A 15310-nucleotide genomic window follows, 5' to 3' on the forward strand; every position below is an offset into this window, starting at 1 on the left:
AATGCATGATTGAAGTCACAGATATATGACAAATATCAGCAAATGTGTACAATGATTTGTTGGCACATAAATGCGGACAAAAATCCGTATAGATGGGCGACCTGTAAAAACGGGACCTTTTGATTGGCTGTGTTCTTAGAGGTGACGTTTGCTACAGTCCTGCCGCGGACGACTCGCAAATGCGTGTGCTGATTTGCAAATGCGTGTCAGGAGACTTGTGTGTGGCTCCGTAGCTACACGATCGGACCACATGGGGGCACTAATATTATACCAGCCCCGTACCACCAATATATACACCAAGAACATGGGGGGGCGTTCACTGCTATCCACCCATGGTCATGTACCATTTATTTGACATTATTTAAATTAAATTGGAATAAATGGAAGAATAAAGTGGAACTAATAAAATAAGAACCAATGATATAACCAGTGAAGCTAAAAAAAATGAATGAAGCTTCTCCACACCTGCTAATTGCCACATTAACTATACTTCCCTTTATTGCATTCAGTAAACACCATTTTTTAAAATTGATTCATTAACTTTTTATTTAGTAAACACTGACTGCACCAACCCAACCGGACTGCATCGGGTCATCTGCCTGCTACACCTGTAGACTACGAGAGTCCCCTTTTGGTCTTAATGTGGAGCTCCGGAGCCACACTCAAGTCTCCAGACACGCATTTGCAAATTGCCACACGCATTTGCGAGTCGTCCACGGCGAGACTGTAGCAACACCCAAAGGCAGGGGACGCTGAATGTTGGCATTTTGTGCTCTCAGCCTGTCAGGCGAATATGTGGAAATTTATAAAAAAGCAGCTCGCATACTTGCTTACATTTGTTAGAGTTTTTTTAATGTATTTTTTTTTTTGCGGTGCAAAAGCTTACAGCACCTGGTATTCCCAGGCGGTCTCCCATCCAAGTACTAACCAGGCCCGACCCTGCTTAGTTTCCGAGATCGGACGAGATCGGGCGTGCTCAGGGTAGTATGGCCGTAAGCGACAATTTCTTTCAAAATTTTGCATTTTATACATGTGGTCTTTATTGTAGCAAATACTTCAATCCAAAATACGTAACAAGAATCTGAAACTATAACCACAGTCACAAATGTGTAACAACAATCTACAATGCATGATTGAAGTCGCAGATATATGACAAATATCAGCAAATGTGTACAATGATTTGTTGGCACATACACATGGTTAAATGCGGACAAAAATCCGTATAGATGGGCGACCTGTAAAAACGGGACCTTTTGATTGGCTGTGTTCTTAGAGGTGACGTTTGCTACAGTCCTGCCGCGGACGACTCGCAAATGCGTGTGCTGATTTGCAAATGCGTGTCAGGAGACTTGTGTGTGGCTCCGTAGCTACACGATCGGACCACATGGGGGCACTAATATTATACCAGCCCCGTACCACCAATATATACACCAAGAACATGGGGGGGCGTTCACTGCTATCCACCCATGGTCATGTACCATTTATTTGACATTATTTAAATTAAATTGGAATAAATGGAAGAATAAAGTGGAACTAATAAAATAAGAACCAATGATATAACCAGTGAAGCTAAAAAAATGAATGAAGCTTCTCCACACCTGCTAATTGCCACATTAACTATACTTCCCTTTATTGCATTCAGTAAACACCATTTTTTAAAATTGATTCATTAACTTTTTATTTAGTAAACACTGACTGCACCAACCCAACCGGACTGCATCGGGTCATCTGCCTGCTACACCTGTAGACTACGAGAGTCCCCTTTTGGTCTTAATGTGGAGCTCCGGAGCCACACTCAAGTCTCCAGACACGCATTTGCAAATTGCCACACGCATTTGCGAGTCGTCCACGGCGAGACTGTAGCAACACCCAAAGGCAGGGGACGCTGAATGTTGGCATTTTGTGCTCTCAGCCTGTCAGGCGAATATGTGGAAATTTATAAAAAGCAGCTCGCATACTTGCTTACATTTGTTAGAGTTTTTTTAATGTATTTTTTTTTTTGCGGTGCAAAAGCTTACAGCACCTGGTATTCCCAGGCGGTCTCCCATCCAAGTACTAACCAGGCCCGACCCTGCTTAGCTTCCGAGATCGGACGAGATCGGGCGTGCTCAGGGTAGTATGGCCGTAAGCGACAATTTCTTTCAAAATTTTGCATTTTATACATGTGGTCTTTATTGTGGCAAATACTTCAATCCAAAAATACGTAACAAGAATCTGAAACTATAACCACAGTCACAAATGTGTAACAACAATCTACAATGCATGATTGAAGTCACAGATATATGATAAATATCAGCAAATGTGTACAATGATTTGTTGGCACATAAATGCGGACAAAAATCCGTATAGATGGGCGACCTGTAAAAACGGGACCTTTTGATTGGCTGTGTTCTTAGAGGTGACGTTTGCTACAGTCCTGCCGCGGACGACTCGCAAATGCGTGTGCTGATTTGCAAATGCGTGTCAGGAGACTTGTGTGTGGCTCCGTAGCTACACGATCGGACCACATGGGGGCACTAATATTATACCAGCCCCGTACCACCAATATATACACCAAGAACATGGGGGGGCGTTCACTGCTATCCACCCATGGTCATGTACCATTTATTTGACATTATTTAAATTAAATTGGAATAAATGGAAGAATAAAGTGGAACTAATAAAATAAGAACCAATGATATAACCAGTGAAGCTAAAAAAAATGAATGAAGCTTCTCCACACCTGCTAATTGCCACATTAACTATACTTCCCTTTATTGCATTCAGTAAACACCATTTTTTAAAATTGATTCATTAACTTTTTATTTAGTAAACACTGACTGCACCAACCCAACCGGACTGCATCGGGTCATCTGCCTGCTACACCTGTAGACTACGAGAGTCCCCTTTTGGTCTTAATGTGGAGCTCCGGAGCCACACTCAAGTCTCCAGACACGCATTTGCAAATTGCCACACGCATTTGCGAGTCGTCCACGGCGAGACTGTAGCAACACCCAAAGGCAGGGGACGCTGAATGTTGGCATTTTGTGTTCTCAGCCTGTCAGGCGAATATGTGGAAATTTATAAAAAAGCAGCTCGCATACTTGCTTACATTTGTTAGAGTTTTTTTAATGTATTTTTTTTTTTGCGGTGCAAAAGCTTACAGCACCTGGTATTCCCAGGCGGTCTCCCATCCAAGTACTAACCAGGCCCGACCCTGCTTAGCTTCCGAGATCGGACGAGATCGGGCGTGCTCAGGGTAGTATGGCCGTAAGCGACAATTTCTTTCAAAATTTTGCATTTTATACATGTGGTCTTTATTGTGGCAAATACTTCAATCCAAAAATACGTAACAAGAATCTGAAACTATAACCACAGTCACAAATGTGTAACAACAATCTACAATGCATGACTGAAGTCACAGATATATGACAAATATCAGCAAATGTGTACAATGATTTGTTGGCACATAAATGCGGACAAAAATCCGTATAGATGGGCGACCTGTAAAAACGGGACCTTTTGATTGGCTGTGTTCTTAGAGGTGACGTTTGCTACAGTCCTGCCGCGGACGACTCGCAAATGCGTGTGCTGATTTGCAAATGCGTGTCAGGAGACTTGTGTGTGGCTCCGTAGCTACACGATCGGACCACATGGGGGCACTAATATTATACCAGCCCCGTACCACCAATATATACACCAAGAACATGGGGGGGCGTTCACTGCTATCCACCCATGGTCATGTACCATTTATTTGACATTATTTAAATTAAATTGGAATAAATGGAAGAATAAAGTGGAACTAATAAAATAAGAACCAATGATATAACCAGTGAAGCTAAAAAAAATGAATGAAGCTTCTCCACACCTGCTAATTGCCACATTAACTATACTTCCCTTTATTGCATTCAGTAAACACCATTTTTTAAAATTGATTCATTAACTTTTTATTTAGTAAACACTCACTGCACCAACCCAACCGGACTGCATCGGGTCATCTGCCTGCTACACCTGTAGACTACGAGAGTCCCCTTTTGGTCTTAATGTGGAGCTCCGGAGCCACACTCAAGTCTCCAGACACGCATTTGCAAATTGCCACACGCATTTGCGAGTCGTCCTCGGCGAGACTGTAGCAACACCCAAAGGCAGGGGACGCTGAATGTTGCCATTTTGTGCTCTCAGCCTGTCAGGCGAATATGTGGAAATTTATAAAAAAGCAGCTCGCATACTTGCTTACATTTGTTAGAGTTTTTTTAATGTATTTTTTTTTTTGCGGTGCAAAAGCTTACAGCACCTGGTATTCCCAGGCGGTCTCCCATCCAAGTACTAACCAGGCCCGACCCTGCTTAGCTTCCGAGATCGGACGAGATCGGGCGTGCTCAGGGTAGTATGGCCGTAAGCGACAATATCTTTCAAAATTTTGCATTTTATACATGTGGTCTTTATTGTGGCAAATACTTCAATCCAAAAATACGTAACAAGAATCTGAAACTATAACCACAGTCACAAATGTGTAACAACAATCTACAATGCATGATTGAAGTCACAGATATATGATAAATATCAGCAAATGTGTACAATGATTTGTTGGCACATAAATGCGGACAAAAATCCGTATAGATGGGCGACCAGTAAAAACGGGACCTTTTGATTGGCTGTGTTCTTAGAGGTGACGTTTGCTACAGTCCTGCCGCGGACGACTCGCAAATGCGTGTGCTGATTTGCAAATGCGTGTCAGGAGACTTGTGTGTGGCTCCGTAGCTACACGATCGGACCACATGGGGGCACTAATATTATACCAGCCCCGTACCACCAATATATACACCAAGAACATGGGGGGGCGTTCACTGCTATCCACCCATGGTCATGTACCATTTATTTGACATTATTTAAATTAAATTGGAATAAATGGAAGAATAAAGTGGAACTAATAAAATAAGAACCAATGATATAACCAGTGAAGCTAAAAAAAATGAATGAAGCTTCTCCACACCTGCTAATTGCCACATTAACTATACTTCCCTTTATTGCATTCAGTAAACACCATTTTTTAAAATTGATTCATTAACTTTTTATTTAGTAAACACTGACTGCACCAACCCAACCGGACTGCATCGGGTCATCTGCCTGCTACACCTGTAGACTACGAGAGTCCCCTTTTGGTCTTAATGTGGAGCTCCGGAGCCACACTCAAGTCTCCAGACACGCATTTGCAAATTGCCACACGCATTTGCGAGTCGTCCACGGCGAGACTGTAGCAACACCCAAAGGCAGGGGACGCTGAATGTTGGCATTTTGTGTTCTCAGCCTGTCAGGCGAATATGTGGAAATTTATAAAAAAGCAGCTCGCATACTTGCTTACATTTGTTAGAGTTTTTTTAATGTATTTTTTTTTTTGCGGTGCAAAAGCTTACAGCACCTGGTATTCCCAGGCGGTCTCCCATCCAAGTACTAACCAGGCCCGACCCTGCTTAGCTTCCGAGATCGGACGAGATCGGGCGTGCTCAGGGTAGTATGGCCGTAAGCGACAATTTCTTTCAAAATTTTGCATTTTATACATGTGGTCTTTATTGTGGCAAATACTTCAATCCAAAAATACGTAACAAGAATCTGAAACTATAACCACAGTCACAAATGTGTAACAACAATCTACAATGCATGACTGAAGTCACAGATATATGACAAATATCAGCAAATGTGTACAATGATTTGTTGGCACATAAATGCGGACAAAAATCCGTATAGATGGGCGACCTGTAAAAACGGGACCTTTTGATTGGCTGTGTTCTTAGAGGTGACGTTTGCTACAGTCCTGCCGCGGACGACTCGCAAATGCGTGTGCTGATTTGCAAATGCGTGTCAGGAGACTTGTGTGTGGCTCCGTAGCTACACGATCGGACCACATGGGGGCACTAATATTATACCAGCCCCGTACCACCAATATATACACCAAGAACATGGGGGGGCGTTCACTGCTATCCACCCATGGTCATGTACCATTTATTTGACATTATTTAAATTAAATTGGAATAAATGGAAGAATAAAGTGGAACTAATAAAATAAGAACCAATGATATAACCAGTGAAGCTAAAAAAAATGAATGAAGCTTCTCCACACCTGCTAATTGCCACATTAACTATACTTCCCTTTATTGCATTCAGTAAACACCATTTTTTAAAATTGATTCATTAACTTTTTATTTAGTAAACACTGACTGCACCAACCCAACCGGACTGCATCGGGTCATCTGCCTGCTACACCTGTAGACTACGAGAGTCCCCTTTTGGTCTTAATGTGGAGCTCCGGAGCCACACTCAAGTCTCCAGACACGCATTTGCAAATTGCCACACGCATTTGCGAGTCGTCCTCGGCGAGACTGTAGCAACACCCAAAGGCAGGGGACGCTGAATGTTGGCATTTTGTGCTCTCAGCCTGTCAGGCGAATATGTGGAAATTTATAAAAAAGCAGCTCGCATACTTGCTTACATTTGTTAGAGTTTTTTATTTATTTATTTTTTTGCGGTGCAAAAGCTTACAGCACCTGGTATTCCCAGGCGGTCTCCCATCCAAGTACAAACCAGGTCCGACCCTGCTTAGCTTCCGAGATCCGACGAGATCGGGTGTTCTCAGGGTAGTATGGCCGTAAGCGACAATTCCTTTCAAAATTTTGCATTTTATACATGAGGTCTTTATTGTGGCAAATCCTTCAATCCAAAAATACGTAACAAGAATCTGAAACTATAACCACAGTCACAAATGTGTAACAACAATCTACAATGCATGATTGAAGTCACAGATATATGACAAATATCAGCAAATGTGTACAATGATTTGTTGGCACATAAATGCGGACAAAAATCCGTATAGATGGGCGACCTGTAAAAACGGGACCTTTTGATTGGCTGTGTTCTTAGAGGTGACGTTTGCTACAGTCCTGCCGCGGACGACTCGCAAATGCGTGTGCTGATTTGCAAATGCGTGTCAGGAGACTTGTGTGTGGCTCCGTAGCTACACGATCGGACCACATGGGGGCACTAATATTATACCAGCCCCGTACCACCAATATATACACCAAGAACATGGGGGGGCGTTCACTGCTATCCACCCATGGTCATGTACCATTTATTTGACATTATTTAAATTAAATTGGAATAAATGGAAGAATAAAGTGGAACTAATAAAATAAGAACCAATGATATAACCAGTGAAGCTAAAAAAAATGAATGAAGCTTCTCCACACCTGCTAATTGCCACATTAACTATACTTCCCTTTATTGCATTCAGTAAACACCATTTTTTAAAATTGATTCATTAACTTTTTATTTAGTAAACACTGACTGCACCAACCCAACCGGACTGCATCGGGTCATCTGCCTGCTACACCTGTAGACTACGAGAGTCCCCTTTTGGTCTTAATGTGGAGCTCCGGAGCCACACTCAAGTCTCCAGACACGCATTTGCAAATTGCCACACGCATTTGCGAGTCGTCCACGGCGAGACTGTAGCAACACCCAAAGGCAGGGGACGCTGAATGTTGGCATTTTGTGTTCTCAGCCTGTCAGGCGAATATGTGGAAATTTATAAAAAAGCAGCTCGCATACTTGCTTACATTTGTTAGAGTTTTTTTAATGTATTTTTTTTTTTGCGGTGCAAAAGCTTACAGCACCTGGTATTCCCAGGCGGTCTCCCATCCAAGTACTAACCAGGCCCGACCCTGCTTAGCTTCCGAGATCGGATGAGATCGGGTGTGCTCAGGGTAGTATGGCCGTAAGCGACAATTTCTTTCAAAATTTTGCATTTTATACATGTGGTCTTTATTGTGGCAAATACTTCAATCCAAAAATACGTAACAAGAATCTGAAACTATAACCACAGTCACAAATGTGTAAGAACAATCTACAATGCATGACTGAAGTCACAGATATATGACAAATATCAGCAAATGTGTACAATGATTTGTTGGCACATAAATGCGGACAAAAATCCGTATAGATGGGCGACCTGTAAAAACGGGACCTTTTGATTGGCTGTGTTCTTAGAGGTGACGTTTGCTACAGTCCTGCCGCGGACGACTCGCAAATGCGTGTGCTGATTTGCAAATGCGTGTCAGGAGACTTGTGTGTGGCTCCGTAGCTACACGATCGGACCACATGGGGGCACTAATATTATACCAGCCCCGTACCACCAATATATACACCAAGAACATGGGGGGGCGTTCACTGCTATCCACCCATGGTCATGTACCATTTATTTGACATTATTTAAATTAAATTGGAATAAATGGAAGAATAAAGTGGAACTAATAAAATAAGAACCAATGATATAACCAGTGAAGCTAAAAAAAATTGAATGAAGCTTCTCCACACCTGCTAATTGCCACATTAACTACACTTTCCTTTATTGCATTCAGTAAACACCATTTTTTAAAATTGATTCATTAACTTTTTATTTAGTAAACACTGACTGCACCAACCCAACCGGACTGCATCGGGTCATCTGCCTGCTACACCTGTAGACTACGAGAGTCCCCTTTTGGTCTTAATGTGGAGCTCCGGAGCCACACTCAAGTCTCCAGACACGCATTTGCAAATTGCCACACGCATTTGCGAGTCGTCCACGGCGAGACTGTAGCAACACCCAAAGGCAGGGGACGCTTAATGTTGGCATTTTGTGCTCTCAGCCTGTCAGGCGAATATGTGGAAATTTATAAAAAAGCAGCTCGCATACTTGCTTACATTTGTTCGAGTTTTTTTAATGTATTTTTTTTTTGCGGTGCAAAAGCTTACAGCACCTGGTATTCACAGGCGGTCTCCCATCCAAGTACTAACCAGGCCCGACCCTGCTTAGCTTCCGAGATCGGGCGTGCTCAGGGTAGTATGGCCGTAAGCGACAATTTCTTTCAAAATTTTGCATTTTATACATGTGGTCTTTATTGTGGCAAATACTTCAATCCAAAAATACGTAACAAGAATCTGAAACTATAACCACAGTCACAAATGTGTAACAACAATCTACAATGCATGATTGAAGTCACAGATATATGACAAATATCAGCAAATGTGTACAATGATTTGTTGACACATACACATGGTTAAATGCGGACAAAAATCCGTATAGATGGGCGACCTGTAAAAACGGGACCTTTTGATTGGCTGTGTTCTTAGAGGTGACGTTTGCTACAGTCCTGCCGCGGACGACTCGCAAATGCGTGTGCTGATTTGCAAATGCGTGTCAGGAGACTTGTGTGTGGCTCCGTAGCTACACGATCGGACCACATGGGGGCACTAATATTATACCAGCCCCGTACCACCAATATATACACCAAGAACATGGGGGGGCGTTCACTGCTATCCACCCATGGTCATGTACCATTTATTTGACATTATTTAAATTAAATTGGAATAAATGGAAGAATAAAGTGGAACTAATAAAATAAGAACCAATGATATAACCAGTGAAGCTAAAAAAAATGAATGAAGCTTCTCCACACCTGCTAATTGCCACATTAACTATACTTCCCTTTATTGCATTCAGTAAACACCATTTTTTAAAATTGATACATTAACTTTTTATTTAGTAAACACTGACTGCACCAACCCAACCGGACTGCATCGGGTCATCTGCCTGCTACACCTGTAGACTACGAGAGTCCCCTTTTGGTCTTAATGTGGAGCTCCGGAGCCACACTCAAGTCTCCAGACACGCATTTGCAAATTGCCACACGCATTTGCGAGTCGTCCACGGCGAGACTGTAGCAACACCCAAAGGCAGGGGACGCTGAATGTTGGCATTTTGTGCTCTCAGCCTGTCAGGCGAATATGTGGAAATTTATAAAAAAGCAGCTCGCATACTTGCTTACATTTGTTAGAGTTTTTTTAATGTATTTTTTTTTTTGCGGTGCAAAAGCTTACAGCACCTGGTATTCCCAGGCGGTCTCCCATCCAAGTACTAACCAGGCCCGACCCTGCTTAGTTTCCGAGATCGGACGAGATCGGGCGTGCTCAGGGTAGTATGGCCGTAAGCGACAATTTCTTTCAAAATTTTGCATTTTATACATGTGGTCTTTATTGTAGCAAATACTTCAATCCAAAATACGTAACAAGAATCTGAAACTATAACCACAGTCACAAATGTGTAACAACAATCTACAATGCATGATTGAAGTCACAGATATATGATAAATATCAGCAAATGTGTACAATGATTTGTTGGCACATAAATGCGGACAAAAATCCGTATAGATGGGCGACCAGTAAAAACGGGACCTTTTGATTGGCTGTGTTCTTAGAGGTGACGTTTGCTACAGTCCTGCCGCGGACGACTCGCAAATGCGTGTGCTGATTTGCAAATGCGTGTCAGGAGACTTGTGTGTGGCTCCGTAGCTACACGATCGGACCACATGGGGGCACTAATATTATACCAGCCCCGTACCACCAATATATACACCAAGAACATGGGGGGGCGTTCACTGCTATCCACCCATGGTCATGTACCATTTATTTGACATTATTTAAATTAAATTGGAATAAATGGAAGAATAAAGTGGAACTAATAAAATAAGAACCAATGATATAACCAGTGAAGCTAAAAAAAATGAATGAAGCTTCTCCACACCTGCTAATTGCCACATTAACTATACTTCCCTTTATTGCATTCAGTAAACACCATTTTTTAAAATTGATTCATTAACTTTTTATTTAGTAAACACTGACTGCACCAACCCAACCGGACTGCATCGGGTCATCTGCCTGCTACACCTGTAGACTACGAGAGTCCCCTTTTGGTCTTAATGTGGAGCTCCGGAGCCACACTCAAGTCTCCAGACACGCATTTGCAAATTGCCACACGCATTTGCGAGTCGTCCACGGCGAGACTGTAGCAACACCCAAAGGCAGGGGACGCTGAATGTTGGCATTTTGTGTTCTCAGCCTGTCAGGCGAATATGTGGAAATTTATAAAAAAGCAGCTCGCATACTTGCTTACATTTGTTCGAGTTTTTTTAATGTATTTTTTTTTTTGCGGTGCAAAAGCTTACAGCACCTGGTATTCCCAGGCGGTCTCCCATCCAAGTACTAACCAGGCCCGACCCTGCTTAGCTTCCGAGATCGGACGAGATCGGGCGTGCTCAGGGTAGTATGGCCGTAAGCGACAATTTCTTTCAAAATTTTGCATTTTATACATGTGGTCTTTATTGTGGCAAATACTTCAATCCAAAAATACGTAACAAGAATCTGAAACTATAACCACAGTCACAAATGTGTAACAACAATCTACAATGCATGACTGAAGTCACAGATATATGACAAATATCAGCAAATGTGTACAATGATTTGTTGGCACATAAATGCGGACAAAAATCCGTATAGATGGGCGACCTGTAAAAACGGGACCTTTTGATTGGCTGTGTTCTTAGAGGTGACGTTTGCTACAGTCCTGCCGCGGACGACTCGCAAATGCGTGTGCTGATTTGCAAATGCGTGTCAGGAGACTTGTGTGTGGCTCCGTAGCTACACGATCGGACCACATGGGGGCACTAATATTATACCAGCCCCGTACCACCAATATATACACCAAGAACATGGGGGGGCGTTCACTGCTATCCACCCATGGTCATGTACCATTTATTTGACATTATTTAAATTAAATTGGAATAAATGGAAGAATAAAGTGGAACTAATAAAATAAGAACCAATGATATAACCAGTGAAGCTAAAAAAAATGAATGAAGCTTCTCCACACCTGCTAATTGCCACATTAACTATACTTCCCTTTATTGCATTCAGTAAACACCATTTTTTAAAATTGATTCATTAACTTTTTATTTAGTAAACACTGACTGCACCAACCCAACCGGACTGCATCGGGTCATCTGCCTGCTACACCTGTAGACTACGAGAGTCCCCTTTTGGTCTTAATGTGGAGCTCCGGAGCCACACTCAAGTCTCCAGACACGCATTTGCAAATTGCCACACGCATTTGCGAGTCGTCCTCGGCGAGACTGTAGCAACACCCAAAGGCAGGGGACGCTGAATGTTGCCATTTTGTGCTCTCAGCCTGTCAGGCGAATATGTGGAAATTTATAAAAAAGCAGCTCGCATACTTGCTTACATTTGTTAGAGTTTTTTTAATGTATTTTTTTTTTGCGGTGCAAAAGCTTACAGCACCTGGTATTCCCAGGCGGTCTCCCATCCAAGTACTAACCAGGCCCGACCCTGCTTAGCTTCCGAGATCGGACGAGATCGGGCGTGCTCAGGGTAGTATGGCCGTAAGCGACAATATCTTTCAAAATTTTGCATTTTATACATGTGGTCTTTATTGTGGCAAATACTTCAATCCAAAAATACGTAACAAGAATCTGAAACTATAACCACAGTCACAAATGTGTAACAACAATCTACAATGCATGATTGAAGTCACAGATATATGATAAATATCAGCAAATGTGTACAATGATTTGTTGGCACATAAATGCGGACAAAAATCCGTATAGATGGGCGACCAGTAAAAACGGGACCTTTTGATTGGCTGTGTTCTTAGAGGTGACGTTTGCTACAGTCCTGCCGCGGACGACTCGCAAATGCGTGTGCTGATTTGCAAATGCGTGTCAGGAGACTTGTGTGTGGCTCCGTAGCTACACGATCGGACCACATGGGGGCACTAATATTATACCAGCCCCGTACCACCAATATATACACCAAGAACATGGGGGGGCGTTCACTGCTATCCACCCATGGTCATGTACCATTTATTTGACATTATTTAAATTAAATTGGAATAAATGGAAGAATAAAGTGGAACTAATAAAATAAGAACCAATGATATAACCAGTGAAGCTAAAAAAAATGAATGAAGCTTCTCCACACCTGCTAATTGCCACATTAACTATACTTCCCTTTATTGCATTCAGTAAACACCATTTTTTAAAATTGATTCATTAACTTTTTATTTAGTAAACACTGACTGCACCAACCCAACCGGACTGCATCGGGTCATCTGCCTGCTACACCTGTAGACTACGAGAGTCCCCTTTTGGTCTTAATGTGGAGCTCCGGAGCCACACTCAAGTCTCCAGACACGCATTTGCAAATTGCCACACGCATTTGCGAGTCGTCCACGGCGAGACTGTAGCAACACCCAAAGGCAGGGGACGCTGAATGTTGGCATTTTGTGTTCTCAGCCTGTCAGGCGAATATGTGGAAATTTATAAAAAAGCAGCTCGCATACTTGCTTACATTTGTTAGAGTTTTTTTAATGTATTTTTTTTTTTGCGGTGCAAAAGCTTACAGCACCTGGTATTCCCAGGCGGTCTCCCATCCAAGTACTAACCAGGCCCGACCCTGCTTAGCTTCCGAGATCGGACGAGATCGGGCGTGCTCAGGGTAGTATGGCCGTAAGCGACAATTCCTTTCAAAATTTTGCATTTTATACATGTGGTCTTTATTGTGGCAAATACTTCAATCCAAAAATACGTAACAAGAATCTGAAACTATAACCACAGTCACAAATGTGTAACAACAATCTACAATGCATGACTGAAGTCACAGATATATGACAAATATCAGCAAATGTGTACAATGATTTGTTGGCACATAAATGCGGACAAAAATCCGTATAGATGGGCGACCTGTAAAAACGGGACCTTTTGATTGGCTGTGTTCTTAGAGGTGACGTTTGCTACAGTCCTGCCGCGGACGACTCGCAAATGCGTGTGCTGATTTGCAAATGCGTGTCAGGAGACTTGTGTGTGGCTCCGTAGCTACACGATCGGACCACATGGGGGCACTAATATTATACCAGCCCCGTACCACCAATATATACACCAAGAACATGGGGGGGCGTTCACTGCTATCCACCCATGGTCATGTACCATTTATTTGACATTATTTAAATTAAATTGGAATAAATGGAAGAATAAAGTGGAACTAATAAAATAAGAACCAATGATATAACCAGTGAAGCTAAAAAAAATGAATGAAGCTTCTCCACACCTGCTAATTGCCACATTAACTATACTTCCCTTTATTGCATTCAGTAAACACCATTTTTTTAAATTGATTCATTAACTTTTTATTTAGTAAACACTGACTGCACCAACCCAACCGGACTGCATCGGGTCATCTGCCTGCTACACCTGTAGACTACGAGAGTCCCCTTTTGGTCTTAATGTGGAGCTCCGGAGCCAAACTCAAGTCTCCAGACACGCATTTGCAAATTGCCACACGCATTTGCGAGTCGTCCACGGCGAGACTGTAGCAACACCCAAAGGCAGGGGACGCTGAATGTTGGCATTTTGTGCTCTCAGCCTGTCAGGCGAATATGTGGAAATTTATAAAAAAGCAGCTCGCATACTTGCTTACATTTGTTAGAGTTTTTTATTTATTTTTTTTTTTGCGGTGCAAAAGCTTACAGCACCTGGTATTCCCAGGCGGTCTCCCATCCAAGTACTAACCAGGCCCGACCCTGCTTAGCTTCCGAGATCGGACGAGATCGGGCGTGCTCAGGGTAGTATGGCCGTAAGCGACAATTTCTTTCAAAATTTTGCATTTTATACATGTGGTCTTTATTGTGGCAAATACTTCAATCCAAAAATACGTAACAAGAATCTGAAACTATAACCACAGTCACAAATGTGTAACAACAATCTACAATGCATGACTGAAGTCACAGATATATGACAAATATCAGCAAATGTGTACAATGATTTGTTGGCACATAAATGCGGACAAAAATCCGTATAGATGGGCGACCTGTAAAAACGGGACCTTTTGATTGGCTGTGTTCTTAGAGGTGACGTTTGCTACAGTCCTGCCGCGGACGACTCGCAAATGCGTGTGCTGATTTGCAAATGCGTGTCAGGAGACTTGTGTGTGGCTCCGTAGCTACACGATCGGACCACATGGGGGCACTAATATTATACCAGCCCCGTACCACCAATATATACACCAAGAACATGGGGGGGCGTTCACTGCTATCCACCCATGGTCATGTACCATTTATTTGACATTATTTAAATTAAATTGGAATAAATGGAAGAATAAAGTGGAACTAATAAAATAAGAACCAATGATATAACCAGTGAAGCTAAAAAAAATGAATGAAGCTTCTCCACACCTGCTAATTGCCACATTAACTATACTTCCCTTTATTGCATTCAGTAAACACCATTTTTTTAAATTGATTCATTAACTTTTTATTTAGTAAACACTGACTGCACCAACCCAACCGGACTGCATCGGGTCATCTGCCTGCTACACCTGTAGACTACGAGAGTCCCCTTTTGGTCTTAATGTGGAGCTCCGGAGCCAAACTCAAGTCTCCAGACACGCATTT

The 15310-nt window shown here is 42.4% G+C and overlaps 12 non-coding genes and 1 pseudogene across 12 annotated transcripts; all 13 read right to left on the reverse strand.

The window, feature by feature from the left end:
* Positions 1–879: 879 nt before the first annotated feature.
* On the reverse strand, positions 880–998 carry LOC148331541 (5S ribosomal RNA). Its single transcript, XR_015844871.1, has one exon. It is a non-coding gene; the product is annotated as a 5S ribosomal RNA (ribosomal RNA).
* Positions 999–2011: 1013 nt separating this feature from the next.
* Positions 2012–2130, reverse strand: LOC148331542 (5S ribosomal RNA). Its single transcript, XR_015844775.1, has one exon. It is a non-coding gene; the product is annotated as a 5S ribosomal RNA (ribosomal RNA).
* Positions 2131–3136: 1006 nt separating this feature from the next.
* Positions 3137–3255, reverse strand: LOC148331543 (5S ribosomal RNA). Its single transcript, XR_015844776.1, has one exon. It is a non-coding gene; the product is annotated as a 5S ribosomal RNA (ribosomal RNA).
* A 1006-nt stretch (positions 3256–4261) lies between these two features.
* LOC148331544 (5S ribosomal RNA) lies at positions 4262–4380 on the reverse strand. The gene has a single exon (XR_015844778.1). It is a non-coding gene; the product is annotated as a 5S ribosomal RNA (ribosomal RNA).
* A 1006-nt stretch (positions 4381–5386) lies between these two features.
* LOC148331545 (5S ribosomal RNA) lies at positions 5387–5505 on the reverse strand. Its single transcript, XR_015844779.1, has one exon. It is a non-coding gene; the product is annotated as a 5S ribosomal RNA (ribosomal RNA).
* Positions 5506–6509: 1004 nt separating this feature from the next.
* LOC148331546 (5S ribosomal RNA) lies at positions 6510–6628 on the reverse strand. The gene has a single exon (XR_015844880.1). It is a non-coding gene; the product is annotated as a 5S ribosomal RNA (ribosomal RNA).
* A 1006-nt stretch (positions 6629–7634) lies between these two features.
* On the reverse strand, positions 7635–7753 carry LOC148331547 (5S ribosomal RNA). Its single transcript, XR_015844953.1, has one exon. It is a non-coding gene; the product is annotated as a 5S ribosomal RNA (ribosomal RNA).
* A 1006-nt stretch (positions 7754–8759) lies between these two features.
* LOC148331548 (5S ribosomal RNA) lies at positions 8760–8868 on the reverse strand (annotated as a pseudogene).
* Positions 8869–9884: 1016 nt separating this feature from the next.
* Positions 9885–10003, reverse strand: LOC148331549 (5S ribosomal RNA). Its single transcript, XR_015844872.1, has one exon. It is a non-coding gene; the product is annotated as a 5S ribosomal RNA (ribosomal RNA).
* Positions 10004–11008: 1005 nt separating this feature from the next.
* LOC148331550 (5S ribosomal RNA) lies at positions 11009–11127 on the reverse strand. Its single transcript, XR_015844780.1, has one exon. It is a non-coding gene; the product is annotated as a 5S ribosomal RNA (ribosomal RNA).
* Positions 11128–12132: 1005 nt separating this feature from the next.
* On the reverse strand, positions 12133–12251 carry LOC148331551 (5S ribosomal RNA). The gene has a single exon (XR_015844781.1). It is a non-coding gene; the product is annotated as a 5S ribosomal RNA (ribosomal RNA).
* A 1006-nt stretch (positions 12252–13257) lies between these two features.
* Positions 13258–13376, reverse strand: LOC148331552 (5S ribosomal RNA). The gene has a single exon (XR_015844782.1). It is a non-coding gene; the product is annotated as a 5S ribosomal RNA (ribosomal RNA).
* Positions 13377–14380: 1004 nt separating this feature from the next.
* On the reverse strand, positions 14381–14499 carry LOC148331553 (5S ribosomal RNA). The gene has a single exon (XR_015844783.1). It is a non-coding gene; the product is annotated as a 5S ribosomal RNA (ribosomal RNA).
* Positions 14500–15310: the final 811 nt, after the last annotated feature.

The sequence above is a fragment of the Idiotropiscis lumnitzeri genome, chromosome 8 (genome assembly GCF_059441095.1).
Source record: "Idiotropiscis lumnitzeri isolate Australia: NSW breed Sydney's pygmy pipehorse chromosome 8, RoL_Ilum_1.0, whole genome shotgun sequence".
NCBI lineage: Eukaryota > Metazoa > Chordata > Actinopteri > Syngnathiformes > Syngnathidae > Idiotropiscis > Idiotropiscis lumnitzeri.